The following is a 14,081-nucleotide window of genomic DNA, read 5'->3' on the forward strand; positions in this document are numbered from 1 at the left end:
AGGGGTCGACCGGCGGCGGAGTGCGGGGCCTCCTGTGCTGAAGGCAGCTCCCTGGCCTCCAGAAACTCAGTCAGTGGTGGGAGGGCCGGAACAGACCCGCGCAGTTAAGAACCAGATGATGATGATGTTGCTGTAGTATAGTTTGGAGAGTGCAGAGAAGGAAGCAAGCAATGCCAGCAGGAAGGAATCCAGAAAGCTTCCAGGAGAAGGCACCATTTATGATTTGGGCTTTTATCAGGAGGAGGAAGTTGACAGATGAAATAAGGGGAGGGCATGCCTGCCAGGCGAACAGTCTGTGATTGGGAAGTGTACAGTCTGCACCATGACCCCACTGTCCACCTTCCTGACCAAGTAGGAACCATTTGGACTCCTCTATTGTCCTGGGCCTCCTTGTTTAGTCCACCCTTTTATTTCATTTCATTTCATTTCATTTCATTTTATGAGATGGAGTCCCGCTCTGTCGCCCAGGCTGGAGTGTAGTGGCGCGATCTCGGCTCACTGCAACCTCTGCCTCTGGGTTCAAGCGATTTTCCTCCCTCAGCCTCCTGAGTAGCTGGGATTACAGGCACCTGCCACCGCACCTGGCTAATTTTTTTTTATTATTATTATTTTTTGAGGCGGAGTCTCACTCTGTTGCCAGGCTGGAGCAGGCTGGAGTGCAGTGGTGCTTTTTCAGCTCACAGCAACCTCTGCCTCTCGGGTTCAAGCAATTCTCCTGCCTTAGCCTCCTGAGTAGCTGGGACTACAGGCACGCGTCGCCACACCCGGCTAATTTTTTGTATTTTTTTTTTTTAGTAGAGAAGGGGTTTCACCATGTTGGCCAGGATGGTCTTGATCTCTTGACCTCGTGATCTGCCCATCTCGGCCTCCCAAAGGGCTGGGATTACAGGTGGAAGCCACCGCACCCTGCCTTTTTTTTTTTTTTTTTTTTTGAGATGGAGTCTTGCTCTGTCGCCCAGGCTGGAGTGCAGTGGCGCGATCTCGGCTCACTGCAAGCTCTGCCTCCCAGGTTCACGCCATTCTCCTGCCTCAGCCTCCCAAGTAGCTGGGACTACAGGCGCCCGCCACCATGCCCGGCTAATTTTTTGTATTTTTAGTAGAGACGGGGTTTCACTGTGTTAGTGTGCCTGACTGATTTTTGTATTTTTAGTAGAGATGGAGTTTCACCATGTTGGCCAGGCTGGTCTCGAACTCCTGACCTCAGGTGATCTGCCCTCCTTGGCCTCCCAGTGTTGGGATTACGGGCGTGAGCCTCCACACCCAGCCCACCCATTTATGTTTAGCTTATTTTGTGTCCGCCATCTATCCCACTCAACACCCCCACTCTCACTGCCTTTGCTGGAGCCCTAAATCACCGCCCTGGCCTTCCATCCTCTCACTGCATCTGCCTCACCACTGCCAGGGTGCTGTTGGCTCTCTTCCTCTCTCCCCCCCTATAACCCCTACCCATCCTGTACAGCTCAGCCATGGCACCTACTCCAGCCCTGGTTTCCTCACAGCTCCCTGGTTTTAGGGCTAATAGGATTCACTGCATGTGTTTACTTGCTCTCCCCACGAGAGACAAACACAGCATGAAGGCAGGCCCTGGGGTATGGGTGGGGGTTTCGGGGGAGCTTTGTTTCCATTGTCTGCAGTGTCCAGCATGCTGTCAGGTTCAATATATGGCACTAGACTGAATGAGCAGAGGGTGGCTTGCAGAAGGACGCTTGCGAATAGGGGTGGATGAGAGCTGGAGAAGCAGGCAGGGGCTGGATTACATAGGGCCTTACAAGCCAACTTAAGCAGCTTGGCGTTCATCCTCAGGGCAATGGGAGCGAGGGCTGGAGGCCTGGGAGAGTGGCCTGGTAAGATGTACAGCGAGGGGAGCAGGGGCTAATGTGGAGGCCTTCACAATGGTCACAGTGAGTGAGGAGTGGACCTGAGCTGGGACAGTGGCAAGTGGAGTGGACAGGAAAACAGAGGAGAAGTGGTTCTCAACTGGGGGCAATTTTACCCCCGCTCCTCGAAACATTTAGCATTGCCTGGAGACATATTGGTGTCACAACTGGGGGAGTGCTACTGGCATCAAATGGGTAGAGGCCAGAGATGCTGCTAAATATCCTACAATGCACGGGACGGCCCCCCATGACAAGGAATGATCTGGCCTAAAGTGTCAACAGTGCGGAGGGTGAGAAACCCTGCCCTAGAGGAAAACCCAGAGAATCGCCTGCTGGATGGAGGGAAATGGAGCGCATCTCAGCCTGAACTCTTGGAGCCACGCTGAGGCCTGGCTCTTCTGTATTTTAGCCATGTAATAACCCTGAGCGAGTCACTCAACCTCTTTGCACATCGGTTTCCTCATCGTTTTTTTTGTTTCGTTTGGTTTGGTTTTTTGTTTTTTTGAGATGGTGTTTCCCTCTTGTTGCCCAGGCTGGAGTGCAATGGTGTGATCTCTGCTCACTGCAACCTCCGCCTCCCAGGCTCAAGCGATTCTCCTGCCTCAGCCTCTCAAGTAGCTGGGATTACAGGCATGCACCGCCACACCCAGCTAGTTTTGTATTTTTAGTAGAGATGGGGTTTCTCCATGTTGATCAGGCTGGTCTCTAACTCCTGACCTCAGGTGATCTGCCTGCCTGGGCCTCCCAAAGTGCTGGGATTATAGGTGTGAGCCACTGCGCCCAGCCGGTTTCCTGATCTTTATTTTTTTATTTTTTATTTATTTATTTTTTTGAGACAGAGTTTCGCTATTGTTGCCCAGGCTGGAATGCAATGGTGCAATCTCAGCTCACTGCAACCTCTGCCTCCTGAGTTCAAGCAATTCTCCTGCCTCAGCCTCCCGAGTAGCTGGGACTACAGGCATGCGCCACCATGCCTGGCTAATTTCGTATTTTTTTTTTTTAGCAGAGACGGGGTTTCTTCATGTTGGTCAGGCTGGTCTTGAACTTCCAACCTCAGGTGGTCTGCCCGCCTCTGCCTTCCAAAGTGTTGGGATTACAGGCGTGAGCCACCACACCGGGCTTTCCTCATCTTTAATAAAGGTATTGGGAGGATTAAGTGGTTGAATGCATGTTGAGTGCCTAGGAAGGAGACTGACACATAGTAAGCACTATGTCCCTGAACTACTGTGATTTTAAAGCATCAGGTCGACTGGGCGTGGTGGCTCACGCCTGTAATCCCAGCACTTTGGGAGGCCGAGACGGGTGGATCACGAAGTCAGGAGATTGAGACCATCCTGGCTGACATGGTGAAACCCCGTCTCTACTAAAAATACAAAAAATTAGCCGGGCATGGTGGTGGGCGCCTGTAGTCCCAGCTACTCGGGAGGCTGAGGCAGGAGAATGGCATGAACCCGGGAGACGGAGCTTGCAGTGAGCCAAGATCGCGCCACTGCACTCCAGCCTGAGCGTGACAGCGAGACTCCATCTCAAAAAAATAAAAATAAAAAAAAAAATAAAGCATCAGGCCTCTGTCCAGACTCCTGCACTGACTCCACATCACCCCAGTCCTTCAAGGGCTGACAAGACCCCTGGCATCTGGCTCTCCCTACGTCTATGACCCCATCTCCTATTGCTCTCCTTCTTGTTCTACATGCTCTGTCCACCCTGGGTTCGTTTTTTTTTTCGAGATGGAGTCTCACTTGCTCTGTTGCCCAGGCTGGAGTGCAGTGACACAATCTCGGCTCCTGGGTTCTGCCTCCGCCTCCCGGGTTCAAGCAATTCTCCTGCCTCAGCCTCCCAAGTAGCTGGGATTACAGGCATGTGCCACCATGCTTGGCTAATTTTTGTAATTTTAGTACAGATGGGATTTCACCATATCGGCTAGGCTGGTCTCGATCAACCTAACCTCAAATGATCAACCCGCCTCAGCCTCCCAAAATGCTGGAATTACAGGTGTGAGCCACTGTGCCCAGTCGCACCCTGGGTTCTTTGCTGTTCCTTGCCCACACCCAGCTTATCCTACCTCAGAGCCTTTGCTCTTGCTGTTCCCTCTGCCTTGGAAGCCCTGCCTCTGGGAGTCTATGTGATTCACTACCTCACTTCCTGAGGCCTCTGCTCAGCTGTCACTTTCTAAGGGGGTATTTCTAAACCGCATAATGTTTAAAAAAAAAAAAAAAAAAAAAGGCAATGGGTGCCGTGGCTCACACCTGCAATCAGTCCCAGCACTTTGGGAGGCCAAGGTGAGTGGATCACTTGAGCCCAGGAGTTTGAGACCAGCCTGGGCAACGAGGTGATTTTTTTATTTTTCAACAGCTAATTTTTGTATTTTTAGTAGAGACAGCGTTTCGCCACATTGGTCAGGCTGGTCTCCATGCTGGCCAGACTGGTCTTGAACTCCTGGCCTCAAGTGATCTGCCCGCCTCGGTCCCCCAAAGTGCTGGGATTACAGCGTGAGCCACCGTGTCCAGCCTATTTTGCCCTGCTTTATCTTTCCTCAGATCACTTTCATCATCTAACATATTATATATTCAATTTATTTATATGCTTATTGTCTGTCTCTCTTAACTGGAATGGAAGTTTCTTGAGGGCAGGCACTGTTGCCTGTTTTGTTTGCTGCTGTGAGCCCAGCTACCTAGCATATATAAAGTTTTCCTTAAATAGAGCCAGGCATGGTAGCTCGCATATGTAATCCCAGCTATTTGGAAGGCTGAGGCCAGAGGATCACTTGAGCAAGACCAGCCTGGGCAACATACCAAGACCCTGTCTCAAACAAAAATCAAACATAAAATATTCCTTAAATAGTGCATGAATGAATGGAGTGAGTGAAAAACTCTACTAGGAGTCAGAGAAGTAGGAAGGGAATGGAGAGAAGATAGGATGGTAGAAAGGAGTGCAGGGGCTGAGTGGACCCTGAGAGAGGCTAGGGTCCTGGCCTGGCCTGGCCTGGGGCACAGAGCCTCAATCATCTGCTTTCCCCAGGCCCTTCCACCCAGGTCTGCTCTGCTTACCAGCTCCTAGACATGGCTCTTCCAGCCCAGGCAGATGGCCAGGCCTGAACAGAGTGTCCTTTCCCCTCTGATAAGCTGCCTCCTTTCATGGGCACGAAGGGCAGGACGTGTCCTGCTACTCAGGAAGTGCCCAAGGGCCTGGGTGGGCCCCTGGAGTGGGCAAGGGGCTGGGCACTTGCCACCTTGGCAGCTACCCTGTGCGGAGGCAAGGCAGAGAGGAGCAAGGGGCAGGGGCCAGGGCAGATCCCTACTCCTCCCCAACATGCCCCACTCCTCATTCAGTCAACAAGTCTCTATTTTAATTTTTTTTTTTTTTTTTGAGACAGAGTTTCACTCTTGTTGCCCAGGCTGAAGTGCAATGGAGCGACCTTGGCTGACTGCAACCTCTACCTCCTGGGTTCAAGCTATTCTCCTGCCTCAGCCTCCCGAGTAGCTGGGATTACAGGCGCCCCCTACCATGCCGGGCTAATTTTGTATTTTTATTTATTGATTGATTGAAACGGAGTTTTGCTCTTGTTGCCCAGGATGGAGTTCAATGGCACAATCTCGCCTCACCACAACCTCTCCCTCCTGGGTTCAAGCAGTTCTCCTGCCTCAGCCTCCTGAGTAGCTGGGATTACAGGCATGCACCACCATGCCTGGCTGATTTTGTATTTTTAGTAGTGATGGGTTTTCTCCATGTTGGTCAGGCTGGTCTCGAACTCCCAACCTCAGGTGGTCCGCCTGCCTCTGCCTCCCAAAGTGCTGGGATTACAGGCGTGAGCCACTGCACCTGGACAACAAATCTCTATTGAGAGGCTGTTGGGAGTACAGCTGTGAACAATCCCTGCCCCGGCTGGGTTTCTATGATTGGCTGCAGCTCAGCTTCTTTTGAATCTGAGACCAGGTGTAGGTTTCCAGCCCCCCTCACCCCAACAGGCCTTTTTTTTTTTTTTTTTTTTTTTTTTTTTTTTTTTTTTTTGATACAGAGTCTCACTCTGTCGCCCAGGCTGGAGTGCAGTGGCGTGACTCGGCTCACTGCAACAACCACCTTCCAGGTTCAAGCAATTCTCCTGCCTCAGCTTCCTGAGTAGCTGGGATTATAGGCACCTGCCACCACACCTGGCTAGTTTTTGTATTTTTTAGTAGAGACAGGGCTTTGCTATGTTGGCCAGGCTGGTCTGGAACTCCTGACCTCAGGTGATCCACCTGCCTCAGCCTCCCAAAGTGCTAGGATTACAGGTGTGAGTCACCGTGTCCAGCCCTGAATACAATTTAAATGCTATGTAAATGGTTGTTATACTGTACTGTTTTAAAATTTGTGTTGTTTTTTTTTTTCAGATATTTTCAAATGGAAGTTGTTTACATCTGTGGATGTGGAGCCACAGATACAGAGGGCCGACTGTAGTAAGCAGAACATTGCCTCAAAGCCCTTCCCGGTTCATTCCTTAGTCCCTGCCTACTACGGCTCCTAGGCTGAACCCTTGCTGGACTGGACCCAAAGCTGGGCGATGGCTCACTGGGCTCTGAAAATGCAATGAGGGAGTGAGGCAGACTGCCCATCATTCCTCCAGCCCCCAGAGGGTAAACAGAAAGCACTTGGCCAACCCTGATGGCAGTGAGCAGCCACGCACCTGACAGATGAGCCACTAGCAGCATGTCCCACCCCAGTCCCTACTGTTTGGCCAGGACCAATATGTCCCTGATGTTTGTCTTTGTGCCCATGCTGGCCGTTAGCCAGGCCCTGCCCTCAGCCTCTGGCACCCCACGTCTCCAAGGCCTGAGCTCCTATCCCTGGCCTACTGGCTGAGCAGGGCGAGAGCCGAATGAAGACAGGATGAGCCGTCACCAGGGATCCCGGCCTCGGGGAACTGAGGCCTTAGATGTGGCTGGGGCTGGAGTAAACACTAGACTGACTGGCAAGAGAAGGGCATGTGGGAGGGAGGCTGGGAAAACGGGTGCCTCTGGAGGGACGGGAATGTCTGGGGCTGATGGAGGGAGATGTTTTTCTGTCTACCTTTTTTTTTTTTTGAGATGGAGTCTCGCTCTGTGGCCCAGGCTGGAGTGCAGTGGCATGATCTGATCTCAGCTCACTGCAAGCTCCACCACCTGGGTTCACGCCATTCTCCTGCCTCAGCCTCCCGAGTAGCTGATACTACAGGCGCCGGCCACCACGCCCAGCTAATTTTTTTGTATTTTTAGTAGAGACGGCGTTTCACCGTGTTAGCCAGGATGGTCTCGATCTCCTAACCTCGTGATCTGCCCATGTCAGCCTCCCAAAGTGCTGGGATTATAGGCGTGAACCACCACGCCCAGCCTGTCTGCCTTTTTGTTGTTGTTGTTTGAGACGAAGTCTTTCTGTGTTGCCAGGCAGGAGTGCAGTGGCGCGATCTCGGCTCACAGCAACCTCCACCTCCCAGCTTCAAGCGATTCTCCTGCCTCAGCCTCCTGAGTACCTGGGACTACAGGTGCGTGCCACCACTCCCAGCTAATTTTCGTATTTTTAGTAGAGACGGGGTTTCGCCATGTTGGCCAGGATGGTCTCAATCTCTTGACCTCGTGATCCACCTACTTCGGCCTCCCAAAGTTCTGGGATTACAGGCATGAGCCACCACACCCGGCACCCTGTCTGCCTTTTTACCACTTGAACGTTCCTTGTGACTGTGAAACCCGGTCCAAATACACGCACATACATGCTTACATGAACACACAGATAGATGACAGCTGGGAGAAAGCTGCAGCAGTTGCCCTGGATGCCCTGCCTGCATCCCTCAGCTTTCCTCCCCACCTTTGAAGGCTGTTTACTGAGCTCTTTGGCAACTCTCTGCCCGAAGGTCTTTTTTCTGGCTGTGGGAGGTTGGCTGGTCATGGCCACAGGGCAGGCTGGAGGTGCTAGGGAGTTAAGGCCCCAGAAGCAGGCTTCAAACAATGATCGACCAGCAGTTGATGAAAAACCCTGCTGGGCACGGTGGCACGTGACTAATCCTAGTGACTCAGGAGGCTGAGATGGGAGGATCACTTGTGCCCAGGAGTCCAAGGCTGCAGTGAGCTATAATCCTGCCACTGCACTCAGGCCTGGACAACAGAGCAAGATCTTTTTTTTTTTTTTTTGAGACTGAGTTTCACTCTTGTTGCCCAGGCTGGAGTGCAATGGCATGATCTTGGCTTACTGCAACCTCTGCCTCCCAGGTTCAAGTGATTCTCCTGCCTCAGCCTCCCTCGTAGCTGGGATTACAGGCATGAGCCACCATGCCTGGCTAATTTTATATTTTTAGTAGAGATGGGGTTTCTCCATGTTGGTCAGGCTGGCATCAAACTCCCGACCTCAGGTGATCCACCTGCCTTGGCCTTCCAAAGTGCTGGGATTAGAGGCATGAGCCACCGCCCCCAGCCAAGTCTCACTCTGTCGCCCAGGCTGGAGTGCAGTGGCGCGACTTGGCTCACTGCAACCTCCACCTTCCAGGTTCAAACGATTATCCTGCCTCAGCCTCCTAAGTAGCTGGGATTACAGGCGTGTGCCACCACACCCAGCTGATTTTTGTATTTGTTTAGTAGATACGGGGTTTCACCACGTTGGCCAGGCTGGTCTCGAACTCCTGACCTCAGGTGATCCACCTGCCTTGGCCTCCCAAAGTGCTGGGATTACAGGCGTGAGCCACCGTGCCTGGCCAAAAGATATCTCTAAAAAAAAGGGGCCGGGTGCAGAGTGGGTCATTGCTATAATCCCAGCACTTTGGGAGGCTGAGGCAGGAGGATTGCTTATGGCCAAGAGTTTGAGACCAGCCTGAGAAACATGATGAGATCACATCTCTACAAAAAGTAAAAAATTATCTGGGCGTGGTGGCATGCACCTATAGTCCCAGCTACTTGGGAGGCTGAGGCAGGAGGATCGCTTGAGCCCAGGAGGTTGAGACTACAATGACCCTTGATATTGCCACTGCACTGCAGCCTGGATGACAGAGCAAGACCCTGTCTCAAAATAATTAATTTATTAATTAAACTAGAAACCCCCTGCTGCCAGGCAGCTTGCTTGGGTCAACTCTGAGGCATATTCTGGCCTGGCTCCCCGAGCTCCCCAGAGGTAACTGATTCAATGACACCTCCATTCTTGGCATCCTTCCCTCCCCTGCCTCACTTCTTCACTCCTTTGCTGGTGTTTGCTATGACCACCTCCATTCATGTGTGTGTCCTCTGACCTTTGTCTCAGGGTCTGCATTCTGGGGACCCCAAACCAAGACAGAGATACCAAGATGAGTCTTCAACAAACTTATAATTAGACTGAGAGGTGAAATCCACAAAGTTAGGATAATGAAGTACTATTAATAATAAGAGAGCATATATAATAAATTTAGCCATGATGACTTGCCTCTTTTAAGCACTGGCTCTGTGCCAGGGACTGATCACTGGGCTCAATGTCTGTTATCTTATTGAATACTCACCAGAGTCCTTGTGTCACTCCATCTGCATTGCTATAAAGAAATACCTGAGACTGGGTAATTTATAAAGAAAAGAAGTTTCATTGGCTCATGGTTCTGCAGGCTGTATAGGAAGTATGACACCAGCATCTGTTCCTGGTGAGGGCCTCAGGAAGCTTCCAATCATGGTAGAAGGCAAAGGGGGAGCAGGTGTCTCACATGGTAAGAGAGACAGTGAGGGAGAGAAAGAGGTAGTAGGTGCCACACTCTTTTTTTTTTTTTGAGATGGAGTTCTCGCTCTTGTCGCCCAGGCTGAAGTGTAATGGCACAATCTCAGCTCACCACAACCTCCACTTCCCAGGTTCAAGCGATTCTCCTGTCTCAGCCTCCCAAATAGCTGGGATTACAGGCACACACCACCACGCCTTGCTAATTTTTTGTATTTTTAGTAGAAACAGGGTTTCACCGTGTTAGCCAGGCTGGCCTCAAACTCCTGACCTCAGGTGATCTGCCTGTCTCGGCCTCCCAAAGTGCTGGGATTACAGGCATGAGCCACCGTGCCCGGCCGGTGCCACACTCTCAAACAACCAGATCTCACGTGAACTCAGAGCAAGAGCTCACTCATCACTGCTAGGAGGACACCAAGCCATTCATAAGGGATTCACCTCCATGACCCAAGCACCTCCCACCAGTCCCCACTTCCAACATTTGGGATTACATTTCAACATGAGATTTGGAGGGGACAAATATCCAAACCATATCACATTGCCCCATGACCCCCCAAATCTCATATCCTTCTCACATTGCAAAACACAATCATTCCTTCCCAGTAGTCCCCAAAAGTCTTAACTTGTTCCACCATCAATCAATCAAAAGTCCCAAGTCCCAAGTCCAAGATCTCACCTGGAGATGAGTTTCTTCCACCTATGAGCCTGTGAAATCAAAGACAAGTTATTTATTTCCCAGATACAACGGTAATACAGGCATTGGGTAAACATTCTTTTTCCCAAAGAGAGAAATTTACCAAAAGAAAGGGTCAAGACACCCCACACAAGTCCTAAATCCAGCAGGGCAGTCATTAAATTTTTTTTTTTTTTTTTTTTTTTTTGAGACAGAGTCTCACTCTGTCCCCCAGGCTGGAGTGCAATGGTGTGATCTTGGCCCACTGCAAACTCCTCCTCCCAGGTTCCAGCCATTTTCCTGCCTCAGGCTCCCAGATAGCTGGGACTACAGGTGTCTGCCACCACAGCCGCTAATTTTTGTATTTTTAGTAGAGACGGAGTTTCACCTTGTTGGTCAGGCTGGTCTCGAACTCCTGACCTCAGGTGATCCACCACCCTCAGCCTCCCAAAGTGCTGGGATTATAGGCATGAGCTATGGAACCCGGCCCAGTCATTAAATCTTAAAGCTCCGAAATAATCTCCTTTGACTACATGTCCCATATCCTGGGTAGCTCTGCCCTGGTGGCTTAGGAGGGTGCAGCCCCTGTGGGTGCTCTTTGTTGAAGCTGAGTGCCTGCAGCTTTACCAGGCTCAGTATGCAAGCTGCCCGTGGCTCTACCATTCTGAGGTCTGGAGCATGGCAGCCTCCTTCCCACAGCTCCACTAGGCAGTGCCCTGATAGGGACTCTGTGGGGATTCCATTTCCACATCTCTCCTCCCCTGTGGTAGGCTGTACCTCTGTGGCAGGCTTCTGCCTGGGCACCCAGCCGTTCTCATACATTCTCTGACATCTAGGGAGAAGCTGTCAAGCCTCCTTCATGCTTGCACTCTGTTCACATGCAGACTTAACACCACATGGAAGCTGCCAAGGCTTACGGCTTGCACCCTCCAGAATGGCAGCCCAAGCCATACCTGGTGCCCTTTGAGCCACAGCTGGACATGGAGCAGCTGGGATGTGTGCAGCCCTGTCTCAAAGCTGGGCAGGGCAGCAGGACCCTGGGCCTGGCCCAGGAAACCAATCTTTCTTCCTAGGCCTCTGGGTCTGTGATGGGAGGGGCTGCCTCTAATGATTTCTGAAATGCCTTCGAGGCCTTTTTTTTTCCATTGTCTTGGATATTAGCACTTGGCTCCCTTTTAGTCTTGAAATTTTCTCTAGCAAGTGATTGCTCCACAGCCTGCTGGTATTCCTCTTCTGAAAATGCTTTTTTCTTGAGCTGAGCACAGTGGTTCACGCCTGTAATCCCAGCACTTTGGGAGGCTGAGGTGGGTGGATTGCCTGAGGTTAGGAGTTCAAGACCAGCCTGGCCAACATAGTGAAACCTTGAGTCTACTAAAAATACAAAAAGTTAGCTGCCATGGTGGTGGGCGCCTGTAATCCCAGCTACTAGGGAGGCTGAAGCCGGAGAATCGCTTGAACCCAGAAGGCGGAGGTTGCAGTGAGCCGGGATCATGCCATTGCACTCCAGCCTGGGCAACAAGAGCAAAACTCCATCTCAAGAAAAGAAAAGAAAAGAAAAGAAAACGCTTTTTTCTTTCTCTGCCACATGGTCAGGCTGCAAAGTTTCCAAACTTTTAAGCTCTGCTTCCCTTTTAAATATAAATTCCAACTTTAAGTCATTTATTTGCTCCCATATCTGATTATAGTTGTTAGAAGCAGTCTGGCCGCATCTTGAATGCTTTACTGCTTAAAAATTTATTCCACCAGATGCCCCAGTCATCACTCTTAAGTTGAAACTTCCACAAATCCCTACAGCATGGGAACAATGCAACCAAGTTCTTTGTGAGGGCATAACACGGGTGACCTTTGCTCCAGTTCCCAATAAGTTCCTCATTTCCATCTGACACCTCATCAGCTTGGCATTCACTATCCATCTCACTATCAGCATTTTGGTCACAACCATTTGACCAGTCTCTAAGAAGTTCCAAACTTTCCCTCAACTTCCTGTCTTCCTCTTAGCCCTCCAAACTCTTCCAACCTCTACCCATTATTCAGTTCCAAAGCCACTTTCACATCTTCAGGTATCTTTATAGCAATGCCCCATTCTTGGTGCCAATTTTCTCTGTTGGTCCATTCTTGCATTGCTCTAAAAAAATACCTAAGACCATGTAATTTATACAGAAAAGAGGTTTAATCGGCTCACAGTTCTGCAGGCTGTACAGGAAGCATGGCACCAGCATCTGCTCCTGGTGAGGGCCTCAGGAAGCTTCCAATCATGGTGGAAGGCAGAGGGGGAGCAGGCATACCACATGGTGAAAGAGGAAGCAAGAGAGAGAGCAAGGAGAGAGGTGCCACATTTTTTTTTTAACAACCAGATATCGTACAAACCCAGAGTAAGAACTCACTCATTACCATGAGGAGGGCACCAGTCATTCAAGAGGGATACTCCCCCTTAACCCAAACACCTCCTACCAGGCCCCACCTCCAACACTGAAGATTACATTTCTTTTTTTTTTTTGAGATGGAGTCTAGCTCTGTTACCCAGGCTGGAGTGCAGTGGCACAATCTCGGCTCACTGCAACCTCTGCCTCCTGGGTTCAAGCGATTCTCCTGCCTCAGCCTCCCAAGTAGCTGGGACTACAGGTGCGTGCCATCATGCTCGGCTAATTTGTGTATTTTTAGTAGAGACAGGGTTTCACCATATTGGCCAGGCTGGTCTCGAACTCCTGAACTCGTGATCTGCCCACCTCGACCTCCCAAAGTGCTGGGATTACAGGTGTGAGCCACTGCACCTGGTGAGGATTACATTTCAACATGAGATATCCAAACCATATGAGTCCTCTACAGTTGTTACTTCATAATCCCTATTTGACAGATAAGAAAGATGAGGTTTAGAGAAGGCTTTTGTTCAAGGTTAAGAGCTATACTGGCCGGGAGTGGTGGCTCACACCTGTAATCCCAGCACTGGGAGGCTGAGACAGGTGGATCACAAGGTCAGGAGTTCGAGACCAGCCTGGCCAACATGATGAAACCCCGTCTCTACTAAAAGTACAAAAATTAGCCAGGCACAGAGGCGGGCGCCTGTAATCCCAGCTACTCGGGAGGCTGAGGCAGGAGAATCGCTTGAACCTGGGAGGCGGAGGTTGCAGTGAGCCAAGATCACGCCACTGCACTCCAGCTTGGGCGACAGAGCAAGACTCTGTCTCCAAAAAAAAAAAAAAAAAAGAGCTAGGCAGTGGCAGGTTGGCCTGGAGAGCCTAGGCCCCAAACAGGGATGGTCCCTAAGCACTGACTGCATTGTGGAGAGCAGAAAAGAGAGAGGCTAGAGGTCCTTGGCATGACCTTTCAGGTAGGGAGACATTTAAGCTGAGCCTTGAAGGATGGGCAGACATTGGGAAGATGAAGAGTCCTGTGGAGGGCCTTCGGCCTCAGTTTTCTCATCTGTCAAGTAGGCCTAATAATAGTACCCCTCCCATAGGGCCATTTGGGGATTAAGTGAGTTGATATAGACATAAAGAGCCTGTAGTAAGTGTTCACTAAATGCTAATTATTATTGACTATGAATGGGAACAATGTGAGCTGTCGGGTGTGGTCCTGGCTGGAGGTCTGAACAGGTTCCAGAGGCAACCTTCCAGTTCCCGATCCCAGCACCCAGGCCCTGAAGGGAGAGAGCTGGAAAGGCCAAAAAAAAAAAAAAAAAGTTAATCAGTCTGGAGAGTCTGGAGCCCCTGAACTTGGGATTTTAGTCAGGCAGGCTGCATTCCTGCATTTTCCTTTTTCAAAGAACATCACAACCTCTGTCACCCAATCTTCACATCTCCATTCCTGACAACCTGGAAGTCCTCCCTGCTGTCTAACCTCTTGGCTTCCTCCTGTGTCTTTTG

The sequence above is a fragment of the Pongo pygmaeus genome, chromosome 5, assembly GCF_028885625.2.
Source record: "Pongo pygmaeus isolate AG05252 chromosome 5, NHGRI_mPonPyg2-v2.0_pri, whole genome shotgun sequence".
In the NCBI taxonomy this organism is placed as follows: Eukaryota; Metazoa; Chordata; class Mammalia; order Primates; family Hominidae; genus Pongo; species Pongo pygmaeus.